This window comes from Dysidea avara, chromosome 6 (genome assembly GCF_963678975.1).
Source record: "Dysidea avara chromosome 6, odDysAvar1.4, whole genome shotgun sequence".
Classification (NCBI taxonomy): domain Eukaryota; kingdom Metazoa; phylum Porifera; class Demospongiae; order Dictyoceratida; family Dysideidae; genus Dysidea; species Dysidea avara.
The window spans coordinates 20,888,750-20,910,563 of NC_089277.1; the positions used below are offsets into that span (position 1 = coordinate 20,888,750).

Genomic DNA, 21,814 nt, shown 5'->3' on the forward strand with positions numbered 1-21,814 from the left:
TTTGAAATTCACAACTTACAGGTAAGAAAATAGTAGAAGTATAACTAAGAACCTGAACAGTGAAATTCACTGGGCGAAAAGTTCCATGTCCGCTTGTACGTAATGCGTATAAAATGGCCATTTGGCTAAAATGGTCATTTCAGCCACATTTCATACTTAGAACATTAGTAGATTTCAGTAAAGTTTCATACAGAGGATAGAGAAAGATTTACTGCATCTAGAATGGTGCTGGAAATGAGGCAGTGAAGAAATGTACATTTTAACACTGTGAAATGCGTACAGGATGTAAAAAATCCTGTAGCTGAAATCAACATTATTTTTCTATATTGTGCATCTGCTTTATACTGCACTAGTAATATAGCTAGTAATGTCTCGCTCCTGTGTTGTATTTACTACCCACAATACGTATTTCATTAATAAGTAAAAAAGCACATCATTTGTACAGCAACTATAATTTTCAGTTCACAAATTGAAGTTCTTGACACCTTCAGGATTCTTTTTTTCTGAGGGATGTTACATCACTAAAATTAATGTAGATTTGCTCTTTTACTTCTGTCCGTTGAGTGCAGCTTTCTTCTCCTAATTTGTTTCATCACTAGTTATATATAGTTCTTATAGGTAGCATCTGTAAAAATGTTGTTACAATAATAATATTGCTATAGCAATTTTTTTCTGTGACAAACCTTGAATTAATGTATACTATTCCTTGTACAGTGTCATTCATAGCTTTCACAAGATCCAGCCATGATCACAGGTTTCTCCACTGCCTAACTTCAATAGACCACAAAATACTCATTTCTAAGAACTATAGCAGAACTTACTATGTGATTTCATCTACAGTACTACCACAAGACATCATCAGCAGTCCAAGTTTTGAAAGCATCAGTAACTACTTTGTAACTTCCTTTGACAACTTTAAGTAGCTAGGTGATGTTGATGGCAGATCCCACTGCCATGCAAATGATAGATAACAAATTAATAATGAATCATGAATTAGCCACATCTTCTTACCTCACAATTGCTACAAATGCAGCTCTTCCTATATGTCTTTCTGCAAAGTTCCCTATGTCAGGGTAGATTGTCATCTATAAAGTAGACTTAACCAATTCACTGTGAGGTAGTTGAACTAGAGATGATGAGTGCTTGTGGAATGCACCCAGTTGTCTCTCGACCCAGGGGGTGTTATCCTCTACTCCTTTTGCCAGCAAGCAACATGCGATTTTGTAGCCGCCAAATGCGTGTAGCACTGTAGCTAGCTACTGTAGCAAAGGTATACAATTGTGGCGTCGCTAGAAATTGGCGGAAAAGGATGGAAGAGGCGATATCTATGAACGATCATAAATGCTGTGACAGTCTTTATAGCTATACCTGCAGGTAAGTCTGCCATGGAGCACAAGCACTGTTCTAGTTCTGGATGACAACAAGCTGCATCATTGCTAGAGCCTCGTTATTAACTGCGACTAGAACAATCGGAAGAAACATGCAGCGAAGGTGATTGTGTGCAATCTGTGCATGCATGCATGCTGTTGGTATATATATACGAGCATGATAGAGCAGTGACCTCATCCATGCGCAGCCATATAGCTAGTGCAGTGGATGCACTGTGGCTAATTAGATTGTCCACACTGATTAGTAAAAAGCATGCACTTGAATGCATTCCTGTCAACTTCTTAGTCAGCCTTAGCCTAGACTAACAGAACAAAGCCCAACACACAAACACATACAAACACACACACAAAAGACAATACCTTCTCTTCAGCTACCACTTGCCTACCTGACTGCATCTGTGTGCTAGCTACTCATGTAGGCTGGTGCTAAGAGTCATCATAAGCATAATCCTTCGAGGGCAGGACTAGTATTATACGTAACTTACAGAAAGGTGTACCATACAGTATCTCATGTGAATGTGTGGGCATGGCAGCCCAATTAAGTATCACCTGTACCTTCACCCACTATACATATATTATATTAGAGCTATGGATGGTCTGCCTCCCCAGTTGTCATTAGGTTGCCACTTAACACCTGGGTAACTGTACTGGGCATCGAACCTGGCTGAAACCTTTCAATTACCAAACTCAGACCACTTATCTTAACTGCCTCATTTACTCTCTCTCTCTCGCACACACACACACACACACACACACACACACACACACACACACACACACACACACACACACACACACACACACACACACACACACACACACACACACACACACACACACACACACACACACACACACACACACACACACACACACACACACACACACACACACACACACACACACACACACACACACACACACACACACACACACACACACACACACACACACACACACACACACACACACACACACACACACACACACACACACACACACACACACACACACACACACACACACACACACACACACACACACACACACACACACACACACACACACACACACACACACACACACACACACACACACACACACACACACACACACACACACACACACACACACACACACACACACACACACACACACACACACACACACACACACACACACACACACACACACACAAACACACACACACACACATGCACTAGCTACTACACAACATTAAATTTTTCCATGTATCAAAGCACTGATTGTGCCTACCAAAGGTAATGGATTTGATAGTGACAGACTGTTAGCAGCTACAGAATTTTTTTGTGATTTATAATGTCTGTGCTTGCATGCATGCATGAGTTAAAAGCAATAGCAAAGTATAAGTCCTTTCAAACTATTGGCACACAGACTAACAGCTGTTCCGTCAAGCCATTAAAATGAATATAACCATTAACACTAATGAAATAATGTGCTGTGGTGGATTCCCAGTAAGCAAATTCATAGAATTTTTTGCACTACACATCACTGCCTGCTTCGAAGAGCTTTTGCTCAATATGCTTCACACATCACTGTGGAGATTATTGTGAACACTTGGCACTTTTAAGTTAGTTTTGATATAGAAAAGCTAGCTACCACCATTAGCAGGACACATGTGCATAGATGGATTGCATTCCATCTTAAGAGCCTCTGTGATTGAAACTTACTTTGCTACATGCTTAATGCATGTTCCTGACATGTAGATATGTATTATAGTGTACACAATAGTTGCTAACAGGTGACTAGAAATTCATTTACAACAGAACAAAGTAATGTTATAGTTTAATATGTATTCAACCAAAAGCATTTAAAAGTAGGGCTACCAAAAAAGTCACCATTTAAGAAAGGTCCCTATTTAACAACTGGGTAAACCGGAGCAATGTGAGTAACCTTTCTTGCTCAAGGAAGCAGCAACAGCAACTGACCATTAACCCTGGCTGAAACCTTACAATTACCAAACTTTGATTGTGCCTACTAAAATTCATGCATTTGATAGTGACAGACCGTTAGCAGCTATAGAAGTTTTTTTGTGATTCAAAATGTCTATAGACCATGCTTACATGAATGAATAGCAAAGTATATAAGTCCCTTCCAAGCATTGGCAACACAAACACACTAACAGCTGTTACTTCAAGCCACTAAATGGATATAACCACTAATGAAATAACGCTAACCGCTGTGGTGGATGCCCAGTATGGAAATTCATAGAGTAGATTACTAAGCTACACTTCACTGCCTGCTTTGAAGAGCAATGTGTTTCACATATTGCAGTGAAAAAAAATTGTGAACATTTGACACTTTAAACACATAAAGCTGAACCATGCAGGATCAGGTAACATAGTTAAGCAGGACACATGTACATAGATGGATTGCATTCCATCTTATGAGCCTCTGAGATTAAACTCTTACCTTGCTGACATAATAGAATTTTGTTCACACATTGCTGCTAAGAGGTGACCAGAAACTCATTTACAACAGAACAAAGAAATGCAGATGGTAGCTATAGTTTATGTATTTAACCAAAAGGTCTACCAAAACATTTGAATATAGTTATGTGTAATTCTTCAACTCTATGAATATGACCAATTAGCTGCCACCACCCTTCTCACTCATGCAGTTTCTTAGCAAATAGCTAATTTTAGTAGGAGAACTTTATTCCTCATGCAAGTCCTTGCACATTACTAGGTACTAGTTACATGTGAATGATGATCACATCTAGTTGGTCTCATAATGTTATTAAGGCATACAGGTCTCCAAATCTGTATAGTAAATCTGTGAACTAAAAAAATTTAATGTAATACTAGACCACCATAGGAGAGTGCTGTAATCCAAACATTTTGTTTTCTTACTACATCATAATTCTTGCATGGCTTCTATTTAACTGTAAACCAACATTGCAATTAATAAACCATCTAAGTGTCATTAGTGTTTTTTCCTGCAATAAAGTTCTACCTATAACCTCTTGTACCAAGAGTCCATACTCTTTATTATGAACTATTGATAGTACACATATACAATCAAAAATCAGTAATTTATTGTTATACATTACATACACTTGTCAGGAAGTGCCCAGTGGTAGTGACACAAAGACTAATACCTGTTAGTTTGACAACCATCCACTATAGGATTGCGGGAAAGATTATACCACAGTTGGCTGTGGTGCCTCAACAGAGACTAGGGGAGGTCACAACGTTACAGTATGCTGTGTTAATGTCATCCATGACTGACCAAAGAGTTGAGATTAGCCATATTGTATTTTATTGTCAATGTAGACTTGCGTGCATCATGTATCAGGTAATGTAGACAGTATGATGCAGCTAATGCACACAGAAACTAGCTATATGTAAAATGATGTGATATCATCATAGCTAAGTTGATAGCTTGCTTCAGTTATAAAATTAATGTAAAGCAACATTACAATAATATGTCACCCGAGCGATAACTGGGAATGCTATGATGACATCAACTTAGTCACTGCACTGTAGCTATGCTACACACAATCACCCACATAACTGTAAAGGCATATATTCCCATTCCTTATATATACACTAGGGGAAATTTTTATGGTGTACATGTATAATATTCATAGCCACTTACATTTCCTTTATTCAGTATTATATTCATGAAATGCACTATTTCTTTTTTATCTCCTGGCAACCAAGTGCAGGTTATTTTACTGTAGTAATCAGTACCTTTCCACAAATCCAGGTATATTATTGTAGTATATACATTAAAGTACATAGCATGAAGATGGTGAACCGCTGAAACAGTAAGTAAAGCCATCGCTAGATATTTACTAAAATAAACACTTTGTCACAATGCCATACTCCCCAGCTGTCTGTCACTATTCACGACAAATTCTAACATCCATATTGTACAAAGACACAAAGTGTAACACACAATTAAGGCCATAATATTTACCTTGGCATACAGTACATAACTATCCAGCTCCGTGTGTTGACTGTTTACATTGTCATGTTGAAAGCCCTAAAGGGTTGAGTATCATCACTGTATGCCATAGCTTATTTTTTCTGTAGCACGGTAAGTCACTGAGAAATATGATTTAGATACAATTCTGGCATCACGTAAAGTTAATTTTAAAAGTAAAATAGAGCTTCCTTAGTATAACAATTCATATACCACTAAAAAGTTATTGTAGCAGCATAATATGCCATTGGGTTACAGTGTTACACATTGTTATAGAGACACTCTGTTATATGATGTTGAAAGCCTATGTTGTGTTGAGAACCACGTTTTGGCTCAGTATTACACTGAGCTAAACACAAGAAACCTGTAGTATCCATTTGATTAGTTTACAGCTGCATTTTCACTAGTCATGAATGTGGTGAAAATCTTAATACTGATTTTATCTACATTTCTTGTAAATGTTACTGCAATGTGACACTAACAGGAAATTGTACAGAAAATGTTCAAAAACATTTCCTGCATGATAACTCAAATAGGAAATTCTAAAGGAAATCATTAAAAAAATTTCCTACGTGCTGACACAAGCAGGACATCTTACTTTTCGTGCAGTGGAAAGCTAGCTAAATGGGCTTTCTGAATGCTAAACTAGTTACTGCTATGCAATCACAGGATAACTAATGAATAAAATGTTCAGTTGACAGCAATAATGAACGACCATGTGGGAAGACAATCTGCATGCGGGTGGGAAATGGGAAACAATGAATTTTCTTGAAGTGGCCTAACCATAACTCATCATGTTAATATATCTTCATATTACACCAAGCCATAGTGCTGTGTTAGGGGTATAATGTGACCAAATTTCAGGGCGCTACCATATGTTCAATAGTCAATTGCAAGTTATGGATTGACAACTACGTGCAATTGGAAAGCCCCTTTTCGCAGACCTGGTCACTTAAAATGAGAGAACGTATACATTAAGTATAATTATATGCATGAAAATCCTGCGACCATAGTTAACAACAGATGCGACCAAAGATGAAACCAGCGTGGGCGTTATAGCTACACAGTCTCACCACGTGGCTAACGCTTGACTTTCCTTTGGCCACGTGCTTTGACAGTTGCCGATCGTCCCCCAGCAACCAAGCAACGATTTGCACATGTGATTTACATAAGCTAACACTTGACGTGATGTAAACTGCGACCTCCACCAGCCACTGACAATTGCTCAGTCTGGCGCGGCCGCCCCTTCACCTAATGGAAAGTAAAATCACGTGAGCGCTTAAAGGTTCTACCGAGGCCGAGCCAGAGGCAGAAGATTCTCGCACGAAAATCTCGTTTAAAGCTCTCGATGGAATAACATGGCGAAAAAGGAGGTACTTTAAATACGTAGTGTAACTCACACAAATGTATAAGTCCGTATATATGCGCAGTGTTTATTTTGATGTATGATACCATCTTTATATTCCATACTGTGCTAAAGTGTATTTGTCCATCAAAGTCTGCCCAATGGCAATGAAGCACACTTTGTGTGAATGTGATGCAACCATAAACATGACCTACGGTGACACTGGAATGGCCACAATCACCCCCACTAACAAAGCAATTAACAACAAATTAATGGCAATGTTTGTAATTCCACTACAATAATTATACCATTCAGTCTTATTATTGTACACTATACTGTCCAACACTTGCAAACAACAATTAGGTAGCTGTACAAACTGTCCATTACTCATATGCACCGTAGCTAGCTTTCCTCAGTTGTTCACATCCTCCAGTCCCACTACTAAGTGAATTGTAGATCTGATGTATGTATCACATGTTGTGTGATAGCTTTTTGTGGCTAATGATGTGTACACACTAGCTTATCACTGCCCGTGCACTACAGAAAATATAACATTACGGGTGTGGCCAAGATCCACATTTAGCACTTGGCTTCGCCTCATGCTATGTTTGTCTCTCGACCTGCTATATTTTTCGTATTGCAATCGCCGCGGTGCTTTAACTAGTGTGTATGTCAGTTCCACCTACCTTTAACACCACAATACATAACCCTACCGAGGGGTCTGGTTAGTCTCACCCCTAAGATCGCTTGGCAAGGCTAGAGTCTGGTGATGCTAGAACTCGAATTAGAAATGTTAAATCACATTAGTGTAGCCAGTAATCTAACAATATACTTGAAGTATAAGGGTATGGCACTAGAATGGTATCCTGTACTCCAGTGAAAGTCTTATCCCCATAGTTTGTTAAAGACACACATTGTTTATAAGGTGTACACAGTACAATGTTTGGCACTTAGGATTACAGTGTGAATGTGATATATAACAAATGTCATATAACAAAGAGTTCTGTCAAGAATCAAGTCTAATTTTTTTAGTAGAAGTCAAGGCATTATTTGCCTTTAAATGCTTTGACTGAGGACAACACAATGCGTTGGAGTGCCATCCCTTGGAAAGCCGAGATTGACCGTGTACTTAAGGTTATTTTGAAATCTCACAGGTCATTAAAATTATATCTCTGTATTTCAAGAAGTGGACCCCTCCCCCACTACTTGGTTTGTGGGATGTGGTGTCTGTGAACATGTTTGTCATACCCTTTAAGGTAGCAGCATGTGATGTGATCTAGAAAAGACACAAGTGGTCGACAATGATATAGTGACGTGATCAATTTACTATTTAGCTTGGGAGATCAAGTTTGCTCTGTCAAGCTTTGACATTTTCACTGCTGTAACTGGATTTTTCTGGTGCAGTGGAACAAAATAATTATGTACTCTTTGCAATTCAAACACACCAAGCTAGTGCTTCTGTTGTATTGGGGTAATTGGAAACAGTGGAATGAAAAATGGAAATCGTCAAGTTCTTGTACGTAACATTTGGTAAGCCCCAAACGTTGTGACAGAATGCCGCGTTTAACAGTTCACAAAAATAAGTTTTCTAACTACAGTACAGCTCACGGGTAATGTTGCATGTACACGCTTGACATGCATGAGGTGCGCTCGAGTGACCCACGTGGATACAGCAAGGCTACAGTAATGTTCCGTGATAGCAAACTTCACTCTAGAGCGTCACGCAAGGCGAGATATAACAGGACTCATCTAATGATCAACCGAAGTTTCAGCACTATAAGCCAAAAACTTTCGAAGTTACAGTGCTACAAAGTGGCAACAGCAAAAATCACTTTGTACAGCGATAATAAGCTACAGACGCTTAATAAAATGATCATAACTTATGAATGCAGTCTTCTACCAAGACACAAGTTGGACCATCGGATTCTCCATGAACAAGCGAATCTATTGCTGGGTAAGTTTTGTCTTCCAGGCCTTTCCTACGATCAGGGCGAACTGGCGAAAATGTGAGAAATAAAGTGACAGTGAACCGCTCGTCCAATGCAAGGCAGACTAACGCTCATATCTTCCGTCTCCTTAGGCGTACTGACACGAAATAAAGATATTGGAACTCCTCGTGCTTTGGGGATCACGATGCTACCAAGGTTGTTGGTATTAATACTTTATTTCATTGTGAAACAAGCATTTTAAAATTTATGGAATTTTTTACGATTTTGTAAACATTCCACCCATTGCATCCTGTAAACATTCCACCCATTGTGTCCTGCAAACCCTGCATTTATTGCATTCTACTGGCTGTAAAATTATAGCTACTGTAACTACTGTAGGCTTGCACAAACATATGGGATTCTTGCAGATCCGGTTACAGTTACTAAATTCAGTGGCGAGCGTTCTCATGCGTGGCGAGCTTCTCACGTGGCTAGTGCTTATCCACGCAATGTTCCACAGGTCTTGTACAGTGCATTGCAAAAGAATGATCTTGCGAGAATACACGAGCACTACTCGCATCTGTATACTCGCGACGTTACCTGTGAGCTGTACTGTATTTATTATCAGTATCACAAACACAGGAGTATACAGGAACTACAACAGTGAGAGCAAGCTCTGCTGGCATAGAAAAACATACAATCATATTCATTACTTACAGTTAACGTGTTCTTACTAAAAATAGTGTCTTTCTACAATACTAAAAATGGTTTCTTTCTACAATACTAAAAATATACCAATCCACAAGTTAATTACTCTCACATGAATATAATAAACTACAGACAATAATTACATAGCTGAAATGTCTCATGGTTCTCCTGTCACAACATGTATTTCATAGCTTATAGAAAGAGTTCAATATCATCTCCCACCTTTTGGTCTTCATTTCACTCAAATCATCAGGAGTATGGAAAACCTGGAATGCTGGAACAACCCAGACAAGGCAGATTTTTTTGCGATTGGAATCACATTCAAGCACTAGCATGCCACATGATTATAAAGACTCCATGATTAAATGTAATTTATTGTATCACAATAAATTGAAGTTAACATGCATGCAGCAGGTATCGCGATATAGCACTATAAGAACTTGCACATAATTTCTGTGACTAAAGTGCATGCTATAGCATAAGGGTGTGCTATGATCTAAGCACGTGAAGTAATGTTGAGATAGTTTCAAGTATTGTGTAATCAACAAACTGGTTTAACTGATTTGCGGTCACGTGACATGTTATCGCTGCTGCAAGAATGCTATAACTGCTGCTGCTGCATGAATATTATTGTCGCTACTGCTATTGCTCTGAGGATGACGTTGCCTGAAGATTACATCTACGACATGCATGTTACCACCATTATTACTCCAGACATCAATTGGTCGATATGCCAATACTGTCCAAGTATGGATACTACGGTGTCTAGTGACCCCAACCTGATCCCCTCAGTTTCCCAATTCCATTTGTGGCTGCATGAACATTTCTATTGCTGCATGTATATCATGGCCCCAGCACAAAAAATATATATATTATCGCCACTTAACGAAACATTATTGCATCCACGTAAATGTAATCACTGCTTTGAGCTTAAGGGTGCCACTATTGCATGATCTACCGACAGTGCGGAGACTAGTGGAGTACTGTGCGATACTCTTGCTGCTGCATGATATGCAACCTCATGATATACCAAAGCGCTGCTACATGAATTTTATGGCTCCTGCATGTCTACTATTACTGTTGCCACTACTATTGAACTACAACTCTGCCGCAAGTAATTTACTTCTACTGTTTCATTGCTAGTATTGCTGCCACAGCATGCATGCTCTTCACTATAGCCTTGCGAGTTATCACTGCTTCTGCAGACAGGCATGTCCTAGCTGTTGCTTTCATGTAATACCATGCTTATGCGACTGCTACACTATTTAGTGACCACCTCAGTTGTCTAAATCCCACTCTAATCTTACTAGCTCATGCATTATCATTACTGCCACTGTCACTGACATCATTATACTTCCATGATTGACCTACTACAAATGTGTAACCACTCTCCAATCCATTCTATACCAACCCCCACTCCCCCACTCTATGCTATTAATTATGTACCTAGTGGGTATTTGTATACATCTCTATGGTCAAAAGTGTTTTTTCTTTAGTAATACTATTATCTTCTTAAGCATGGCAACTCTTAGACGTGCTTGGGTTATTCCATTTCCACCTTTGCGTACATGAAATTGCCACCGGTTAGTTACATTGCAGTAACTTTCTGTCGTTGAATATGCATACGTGACCACTGCACTTCAGCTGTGTTACTCTCTGCAGGCTTGCTCTGTGCCCATGCATATGCAGGTACATTGGTGGCTACAGGCAGTTAGGAGGTGCACATATCTACACCAAGGTTGCACATCCCTTCTCCATGTATATAATAACACCTTACTGTAGGGTTTCCTTTCCCTGGTTTAACAGTAGGATAGGTGTCATTGTCTAGGGCCCCTTTACAAGCTTTCCATACCTCTGCCACCTATCTACGTTCTTATGCAATTAAATACTTCGTTCGGTTGCTAATGTAACTTGTAATATCTCCAGTATACACCAACTGTTGCATACTTATATAGCTCAATGGCTGTTGCTTTCGCAGGCATGCTCCATACTCGGGCATATGCATGTTCATTGGTGGCTGCATGCAGGTAGGAGGCTGGGTGTGTATATCAACATTTACCAGCTTGTTTTGGGGGTACATACCTCCAATCCTTAGTTGCACTTGCCTTCGTCAGTACATAGTGTCTGAGTGCACAAGAGTACTCTTGTACATTAAACTTGAAAGCATCTGCATACAATATAAACTGCTACATGTCTAAAATCATTGCAGGCTTTTATACTACATAAGTAACCTTTTTAGCTCTAATTGCAAGTTTACTCGTGCTTACCAATGTCTGTATGTATGGTACTTGGCTGTATTCAGACTTGGAATACAACTGTTGCTGCTGCTTATGGGCTTTTACATTTATGTTCTGCTTACATGCTTGCAAAAATGCATATCAGTATTTGTAAAGTCACTTAATGCTCACTAATATGTGCATACATTTGTTGCTGCATACAGGTAGTTGACACTCGCATACAATCGATTGGCAGGCCTACTGTGTACATTACATTCATGTAATATTTACACACTCCTTTATACTTATGCTATACCTGCACACTCCTTGGTACTCACAGGTTCTCAGGAATTAGTCCCTGCTGGTCCTGCAAAAATTCTGCTTAGTAAGATGCTTACTGTTATCGGTACACATACAGGCTCACTTAGTTGTATTCTCATTTGGTATAGTTGTAATTTTCTATATACCATTGGGAAGTGTCACATACTTCATGCATACTTGTGCTATGTGTGGTTATTATAACTACAATAATATTACTGTCTGTGTACTATTATAATTTTATATATGGAGTACAGCACACTCGGGAAACTGGGGAAATTTGGAGGAATTTGGGTGAATTAGATGCTAGTTATGTAGCTGTAATGCTTTATCAATTGATGCCAATATTAATGTTCATGACATAGCTTGGTCTGTCATTTTGGTTGCTAGTGATCAATTGCTGTGATTTGACATGTCTTAGTGGTTTGCTATCATCACTTGCAATTGCTATGTTCATTCATCTACCCTATTTATGGAAGAACTTACTGCCTACCCTATGATTTCCTCAGTTGCCCATTACTCATCCAAACTCATCCTCTCTATATCACATATTGTATTATCTATATATATTGTCATGTCATGCACGATCTCATGTAGATATAATCTTAATTGCTATTATGGTATCATTGTATTCTTGTTGCATGATTGTTGAACTTGTGTATTGTCACGTACATTACTGGCTTTGTGGGAAAATGTTATGTGATTAGCATTAGGGAAAAGAGTAGGCAATGTAGAGCTTGGTGCGGTGGAAGGGTGGATAGCTAGGTAAATAAATGTATTATATATATGAGCACATATATGTAATTTAATTCTCTATAAATGGTGGCGCTTGCCACTATTCCCAGGGGTGGGCCCCAGCAACCAACATGTTAAATGAGCAATATTTGCTACTAACATACTCTATAGCATTGGTGTAATCCTTGCTGTAGCAAATCTGCAAAGTGCACCACGACTTAACATGAGAATGAGTGTTAACTGGAATATGCATAAAGTCATTTTAATGTGTAACGATCTTTCTCAGCCAAAATTTTATCTTAGTGTTCCTAAGTACACAATTGCTACAATCCCAGACATAGTTTTGCTACACTTACACAAGCCAGGTGGCCTACTCGTAGTCAGCAACTGAATTTATTAGAGTGATACTCCAGTAAAAACTGGATCTGTGGCGAGTTAGCACAGTACTAGCTAGAAGTTGCTTTCCTTTCAAGGGTATGGAGTGTATAGCTGAGATAGCTGGGTTGCTTTAGGATGCTCAGTTACATGCATCCAATTTAATGCTCACTTTCCTGTTGATTTATGATGTACCCTGAAGATTTGCTACAAGTAAGGATTATATAAATGTAATAGAGCATGATAGCAGCAATTTTTGTTCATTCCATTGTGGAGTCTTTATAATCTCGTGGCATGCTAATGCTTGCACTCGCAAAAATAACATTGTTCCAGCTGATCCAGGTTGTTTCGGTGTTCCAGGTTTTCCATACTCCCCAATCATCTGGCTATTTGTATCACTTAGTTTGTACCAGAGTGTGTCATACAAAAATAGTCCACGTAAGTGAAGTCTATGTAGCTACTGTAGCACACTATGACCTACTGTATCAAAGAAAAATGGGGTCTCATAAGGAGGTGGTGACCTTGAGAGCCTAACCTTTTCTAGCTGTTGTGATACTAGTATGTTAAAAAAATGCTAATTTAAAAATGAAATAGGGATTTATGTAACAAAAAGTAGTGAAACAAGTGATGAATGATGGTATTACAACATAGGGGAAAGTCCCTACTTTGGCAGTGAACAAAAATAATTGTTATAGCTAATGTGCCAAAGTAGGGACTTTCCCACTGAGCTATGCTGTAATACCATCATTCATCTCTTGTTTCTTTACTTTTTGTTACATAGATCCCTACTTCATTTTTAAATTAGCAGTTTTTTAAACCAGGCGCACGCCCACAGCCGGCCGAAGGCCGGCTGTGGGCGTGCGCCTGGTTTACTGAAATTGTTTTCGTAAAAGTGTGTGCGTGTACCTATCTACCTATCTACCTATGTTTGTCCGTACGCACCCACGTGAGCAAAATCGTTTAATAACGGTAAAAGCAGCTTTTGTGTAAGAAGTAAAAGTGAAATGAAGTCTGTATTAAACTTCTGCACAGGTGAACTTTGCTCTGAGGTGGTTTCTTTTCGGCGGACTGAAATACGGGTGTGGTGACTTTCCTCAGACTACCTTCCCCTTGAGGTTTTCAGGCATTTAGCAACTGAAAAACAATGGTGCAGGCCTCGTACACTGCCAGGAATAGCCTATCGCTTCGAGTTGAAAGGGGGCGTATCCCTTACTTATGCGAACGAAAATGAAGAGCAGCTTTGAGGCTTTGTCGAAAGAATTTGTAGGGAAAAACACGTTAGTCACACTATAAAACAGTTTAAAAGATAGTTTTGTGCGTAATATGTTGGTAAAAGCGATTTATTTAACAAACGCTTCCTTAGCAGTGCATAGCAACGTAATTGAACGAATTACGAATATTTCATGAATTACGAAATACAAGAAATAGCTAATTATATTATTGCACAACCCAAACTACCCTATTGTAAAGTTGTAATACATAGTTGGTTAATTCATAGTAGTATATATTGTCTATAGTTATTCCAGATGAGTTAGCTAGCTGCATGGCGCCTGGTTTTTAGAAGTAGCACAACATCAACTTGTTAGAATACTAGTTTGTTCAGTTATTTTTTGTAGCTCAGCTAGCTGCAATGTACCATATAGGGGGAGGTTTTGACGGGAGAAAGGTTCGCAGTAGAAGGCAAACAAGCTTCTTCATGGTTAAACTTTCGCGGTAGAGGACAATGAACAAAAGTTTGGTGGCACCTACTCAAAACACTGAGCATGTATGTAAGCACTATGCATTACTTTGTTGGTAAATGGGCGTGGCTCATGGCAAATTTGATGCAAATATACACTGGAACCTGATGATCGATTTAAGTGAACGTGGCTCTTCATTGGGCATACACACAGCAATGCACGTGACTTTTGTGCATGCCTTCACATTGCTGAAACACACCTTGCTAAATGGGTGTGGCCCCACGTATGACAAGCTACAGCAGTAATACACAATCCAACTACATGGGCATGGCTCATGAAAGAAGCTGGGCTGCTGCAGGACTTTCCATATTGTTAAGCAAATTAAATTTATGTACAGATACTCATAACAGCATTTGCTGGGAAACTTTTATAGTTTTTGATACAACCGTAAAATGCATGAAAGTTAAAGCCCATCAAAACTTTCCCCTAATCGGTAACTTGTGACTGTTGTATTAGAGTATATCTCGAGTCAACTAAGAGGTGTGCAGCTAGCTAGACCATAAGGGGTGAGGTCATCTTGTTTACTGTTAAGTAAACAGCTAGATTGGTTAAGAGGTAACATCTCCGTACTCTATCGCTATTAATCCACCCAGGTCTGTAATTGATGATCGTGGTCGTGAGCCTACCATGAACAGGATCCCAATCGTGAACTTGTGGATATCTAGCTAGTAGATTTCTTATAGTAGTGCTGCGACTGAAGCACTTCTGAAATCCAACTCTGAAATATTTTTGTGGCATCTATATTATTTTGCAGAAAGACAGTGTCGATTTGGAAAATTAACTCCTTGATATGGTTTCGTTGGATGAAAATGAAGACAAGCAGCCTGATTGAAGATGAAAGAAAAGACAAGGCACAGAGCGCCTACAGCGCCTACACTGGTCGGAACCCCAAAAGGCACATCCCACTAGTGAGTTTGTTATTGTGGCCTAAAATGGGGGCCATACCTGCTTTGTTTGGCCTCTAGCTTTACGACTGTGATCAGTGAGGCAGTGAGACTAAAATTTAGAGTTTTACAGATTTTTTTTTTAAAATTTTATATCCAGCTACCTGTAATTGCTTTGTTATATTTAATGCTGTTTTATTACATGGACTAGTACTATTCCGTAAAGGTGATTCTCGTAGCATAAAATGTCCTTAGGATGATGTTTAAAGGAGGAATTTTAGGTGGCGCGCGAATTTTTTACCACGATTCCTACTTAAACGGCACTACCATATCGTTTGATAGATGTTTGGAACTTAACTATGTGAAGGGGTGGTCTTTGTAAAAAGGGTGGTCTTAGGCGACCATAAAGTGGTCTTATTTACATATAAGTATACCTTAGCCATCTTTCAGATGTAACTACAATGTAGTCTTTGCACAGAAGTGGTCTCTGTAAGAATAAATTATTGTCTTTAAGAGTTGGCCACTAAAGGGTTTTACTCTGGGATGCATATATAAAGAACTTTGCGATCATTGGTAGAATAAGCATTGCGCCTGTGTTTCACCTGCGTTGCATTGTGCTGCGCCTTCATTAGTCGTTTTGTGAGTCTAGTCCATCTTCTCAATACTTAAAGTTTTTTCCGTGATATTCCTAGGACTCGTCCGTTTATGTGAGCAAAACGTACTAAGAACGTTCACTGCTGCTGACCACAAGCAACCATCATTGAAATCTTCAAGTGTGTCTATAAATTAAATCCAGTGGTTTGGCCATTACTGGTTGGGTTGACTGGTCAGCCAGCACAGTCAGGCTATCAGCCTACACTGGCTTGGTTGATTGGTTGTACTGGCCAGAATGAGTGATTACTCACTCAAACTAGGCTATCAGCCTACAAAATAGACCTGGGGAGTTCTATAACTACCTGATATAGAACTGCGGTCTATTAAAGTGTTCTATAACTGCCCAATATAGAACACTTGGGCTTTTATGGCGAATATAGCACACTTTCTTGCTTTGATACTTCCAAACACTCCTCCGTGAGTTTCTAATTGTTTCGTGTGTCTTGTGTGTACCTCAAGTTGACAGTTCTCTATACCAGATAAAGCACTGCCTTTCGCTCATGCTATACGGGAAATATAGCACTCAAAGAGTGGTCTTGAGATGAAATATAGCCCACTCTTTTCATGCTATATTTCCCATATAGCACTCGGGACAGTGCTTTATCTAGTACATAATAGATGATAATTTGACCATTTCCATTTTTGTTTTCTGTCCATTTCCATTATTTCCAATTGCCCCTTTTACTGTGCATTTTATAGTATGATGTGTTTATCTTGAAATGGACACATCCAAAGAAGCTTCATGTTTGGGATGGCCAGATTATTTACATGCTATTGCAGAATTATTACATAACCAGTGAAGTTTTCTCTTTAGAATAGGGATGTTTCATTTATATTCCAGTTGAAAGTTACATTATAAGATAACTGGTGGTTTTCAGATGTGTGGTATTATCCATTCATGTGTGTATATACACACATGTTACACCTGAATTGTGATAAATTTGATTAAACCAGCTGTGATGATGATCACTCAGTAAGAAGATGTTATAAGCTGCGTACGTAGCAACGTTGAAACCGGGTCACTACTGCTGACCCGGATGTGACCCGGATGTGACCCGGATGTGACCCGGATGTGACCCGGATTAATTAAAGCTGAGACGTGTTTCGGCTAGTCTCGGGTGAGCGAACGAGTCTACATTTTGAGCGTTCGATTCGTGTTGAGTAAATATTGCAACTTCAGCCTAGCTGTACAGTAGGTTGAAGACCAAAAAAAAAAAAAAAAAAGGTCTTCACCTACTGACAATAGCTACCCCTCATCATAGATACCCTCAGTTTCGTGCTACATACTGCACTTACTAACAAATAGGCGTGGCTGAACATATGTCGGTAATGCGATAAGTGGGCGTGGCTCACGAAAGAGCTACGCGATAGCGTTTATAAGTTCCACGTCATCAAATGAACAATTTCGTTTCTCAGGTGATCCAATCCGGGTCAGACCCGGATAAATTGCAAACCGGGTCAGACCCGGATGACCCGGAGAAAATGTGACCCGGATGACCCGGATGACCCGGATGACCCGACCCGGTTTCAACGCTGGTACGTAGTTTCATACATTGTAACACTGGTATATAAGATGCTTTATTTGTGGCCAACTACTTGTTAAGGTTGCTTCTAGCATGTTTTGTGGTTTGCTGTGTAATAAATACTTGTGGTTTCATTTATGTAAACAAAACATACACTGTAGTTAAGATTGTTATCCCATAGTGTTTACTTAGAGGTGTAACCAAGTGGTTTAGTGTACAGTGAGACTTATATAGTTTAATTTGGCATGCCTGGTGTAAAGTGTACCATAAAATTTGTCTGTTTCTAGTGAACTGAGGGAAGTAATTGTCCCTTACAAAAGTGTTTTATATTGTTACTTAATACCGACATGTATGTATTTGCTTTATGGTCTGTAAACTGCTTGCTACAGGTAGTAAGATTGTTACATGACTGTGTAGAGCTGTTATTCTAAGTTAGCTAGTGGTACAGGCCTGTATGGATCACCTACATAAGTATGCTACAGGTCTGTTATAAACACCCTCAAATTAAATAATTATATCCTTTGACTCTCATAAGTACAAATGTCACCTATGGTATTATCTGTATGCACAAATTATTCATATAATTAAAAAATAATTTGTTGTTTTGATTTTTGTTGATGCAGCTAGCGGCAAAAAATTTTGACAATGAATTTTCCTGATTTACAGTAGCCAGCCCAAGCATTGATCATAATAGCATAATAGGCACAACTTTTTATGCATTGGTTATCAGAGAAGCTGAAGCTCAACATATTTTGCATGATACAGAATGGGATAGTGTGCAAATGCAATAAAAATCAGATTTACAGATACTGTGTTTGACCAGTTAATAGCCGCAGCTACTATATCTTTCAGCAAGCAAAACCCTGTAGCTACTATGTGAAGGCGGCTATTATCCAAGGGCGGCTACTATGGGCTTGTGTGGCAGCAGCCTGTGGCATTTATATGCATTCATGAGTGATTGACCTTGTTTAATCATCTGTCAATACTGTAATTCATTCTAACTTCTCTCAAAATGCTATTTCCTGGCTTAAACAACTCCTTTTGCGAGGTTTCTGCTTCAAACGTGTCTTATCAACACTTGCAACAGTATGTTCAGATATAAGCCATGGCTCTTCTTTTAGGGCGGCTGTTATTACAATAATTCTAGGCTTTAAAGCGACTACTATCCGGGGCGGCTATTATACGAGCCGCGGCAATTAACCGGTAAAATATGGTACTTGTAAGGAAAGATAAACTAAAGGTCTTATTACTCTAGAACAGACAGTGAATGTTGAAATATCCTACTGTAATAGAACTTTTAAAGATATCCTACTGTAATAGAACTTTTAAAGATGTATTGCATACTCTAATAGAGCATTTAAGAACCAATTCTATATGAGCATATTTGGAGTGTGATGGGGCACATAATTGGAGCATAATAGGGAAATTTTGTAGCATTACTTAAAAGCATAATAGGCTCACCTATCTGACATGTCTGTTAGTCAGTCAGTCAATAACAACACATGTTGTGTATGCAACAAAAACTTATTATCTTACTGTGCTTTACATCATTGGTGAGCAGACTTGCAAATTAGATATCGTGAAGTGTGGATATGTGTACCTGTATTGATCCTGTTAGTAGTTCATTATCTGGTGTGTTCTAAGTTTTGATGGAGTAGGCGAGAGGACATTGTTTCCAGGAGAGGTGTGGCAATAAAAATCAAGGGGAGTTGAAGACAACCCTTCCTTCCCTACTGCCTAAAAGAAACCTTGTGTGTATCATTATTCTTTGGGCCACATATGTAACTGTAACTGTAGTTTGTTAAATTACATAAAAGTAGCAAATAATTTGTAATGAGTTACATTTTTAGAGTAACAACCTTATCTCTGGAGCTCTTTCGAAACAAAGCACATGTAATAGTTGTATCATGTACCCGAGTGATTTGCCTGATATGTACACCCAAGCTCGAGGGCCGTTAGGCCCGAGAGCGTGGGTGTACATATCAGGCAAATCACGAGGGCACGTGATACAACTGATATGTACCATGTAGGCTAATAGCCTACTGTGGTGGGCGATTAATCACCCAAGCCAATACGAGGCAACCCGCTGGATTTATTATATAGAGAGTCTTGTAAAATTCGATTATGGGTCAGCAGCAAGTAACGTTGCAGTTACGTTTGTTAACATAAACGGGAAAATCCTATGAATATCACGAAAACACTCAATTTTGCGATTTAACAAGTGTTTCAAAGTTGCTACATCGTTTAACCACTGTTTACAATGTTTTCTAAACATCCAGAGGGGTAAGCTTCGCTGTAGAGTGGTTACCTCGTGATATACGAAAAGTGGGCGTGGTACGTAATCAAACACGCAGAGACGCGATTGTAAATTAACCATGACACTAGTTCTCACCTTAAACTTCCGTCTGTCAACTCATAGGGTGGTAAGGGTGTCGAATCGCCTTCGTATGAGTGCTGTAGAATGCAAAATCGGGTTCATGGTTTTCATCACGTGAGTAATAATAAACTCCCACAATCGAATACTGCCAGGATTCTTATAAAAACAAACAACGTTACCTCATCAGATATATCAAGGCCATGGTACATTTAAATGTATCATGGCCAGCCATGGTTTATTTTAAATGTACCATAGCCAGCCATGGTTTAACTTAAATGTACCATGGCCAGCCAGAGTTTATAAGATATGTACCCTGGAATTTGGCTTTGAAGTTAGGTGGTTTCATGGTACATTTCCTTATAAACCATGTGAAGCACTGTCTAAACAAGTACAGTACAACGAAAAAAATTAAGAAGTTTAAGGGATCTCTGGCTAAAAAATTAATGAAACAAGGAATGCCTATACTTGCAGATATACTAGTGGAATTTAATCTCTACCTCATTCAGGGCTCTGCCCAGGAATTCCAGAGTGGTGGCCTAAAGTTAATGTGAACTGACATGGTGTGCGTTATATTAGAGTATATTGCATGTGCACCAGTGATATATGTAAGAATTGTACTGGTCGGATTTAAGGAGGTACTGGTCGCTTTTGAGAGGTACTGGTCGTTTTGAACCACTGCTGACCAGTGTGGGCAGAACCCTGCTCATTCTATACCCACTTGACTGAATCAGGGAATGAAGGCCCATCAGTATATCTGCAGTTGTAGGTGACCTTCTTTGTTCCACTGTTTTTTTGTCAATGATCCCTAATGAAACTTACAATCCCTAATATTTCCTGGTACTTGTTTGTTTACTTTTTGTAACACCATTGTGGGTAGTTGGAAAAGGCAGATATGGTCGGACACGGACACAGACACGGACACGGATATTTTTAAAATACACTTTTACATTTACAGAACAATTATTTTTCATACCTAACATTGTTTTTATAGTAGCAATCGATTCCAGACCCAGGTGTTGATCTTGTCATAGCGCTTATCGATTTATAAGCGCATGTGTGAAGGATAGACTAGCACTCTAAAGACCATAATATAGTGTTGTACACGCTCTAGAAATCTAATTCAGAGTCATAGACATTAAGCTGGCATGTCCCAACCTAATCTTGTATGCCAGGTCCTTGAAACCCTCAACGCTTGGTGTAAGTGCCTGCGCCTTATACTGAAAGGTGCAAGATTGTAGATTTGGCCTGCTAAGTAGCATGGGGCATACAAGTTAATCTCTACAATTATATAACTCTGTATTAGACTTTAGAGCATGTGTACAACACTATATATGGTCTTTGGCATTCTGTGGAGTGCTGGTCTAATCCTTCGCCCGTGCGCTTATAAGTGGATAAGTGCTATGGGCAATCACAGTATATAGTGCTGCAGCCAAGTGAGTGTTGCGGTATTGTCAATTCTACCTCAAGGCATTCCTGTTGGTCCCTGTAGAAAGAAATCCAGAAAGTAAGCAGCAAACGGATTGCAAGTAACATAGCCAGACTGTATTAGGGATAGATCCCTAAAAAAATGACAGTAGCATCGAGTTGGTTCATTTTTTCCTAATTGTTCGGCGAGACACGAATGGAATAAATTTATTTCTGCTGAAATTTTTAGG

The 21,814-nt window shown here is 39.1% G+C and overlaps 1 long non-coding RNA gene across 1 annotated transcript; it reads right to left on the reverse strand.

Moving 5' to 3' along the window:
* Nucleotides 1–381: 381 nt before the first annotated feature.
* Nucleotides 382–1,630, reverse strand: LOC136257752 (uncharacterized). The gene is made up of 6 exons (XR_010702139.1): nt 1,369–1,630; nt 1,112–1,325; nt 1,012–1,063; nt 822–949; nt 684–771; nt 382–625 (listed from the first exon to the last, which is right to left on the reverse strand). It is a non-coding gene; the product is annotated as an uncharacterized lncRNA (long non-coding RNA).
* Between the last annotated feature and the right edge of the window lie 20,184 nt (nt 1,631–21,814).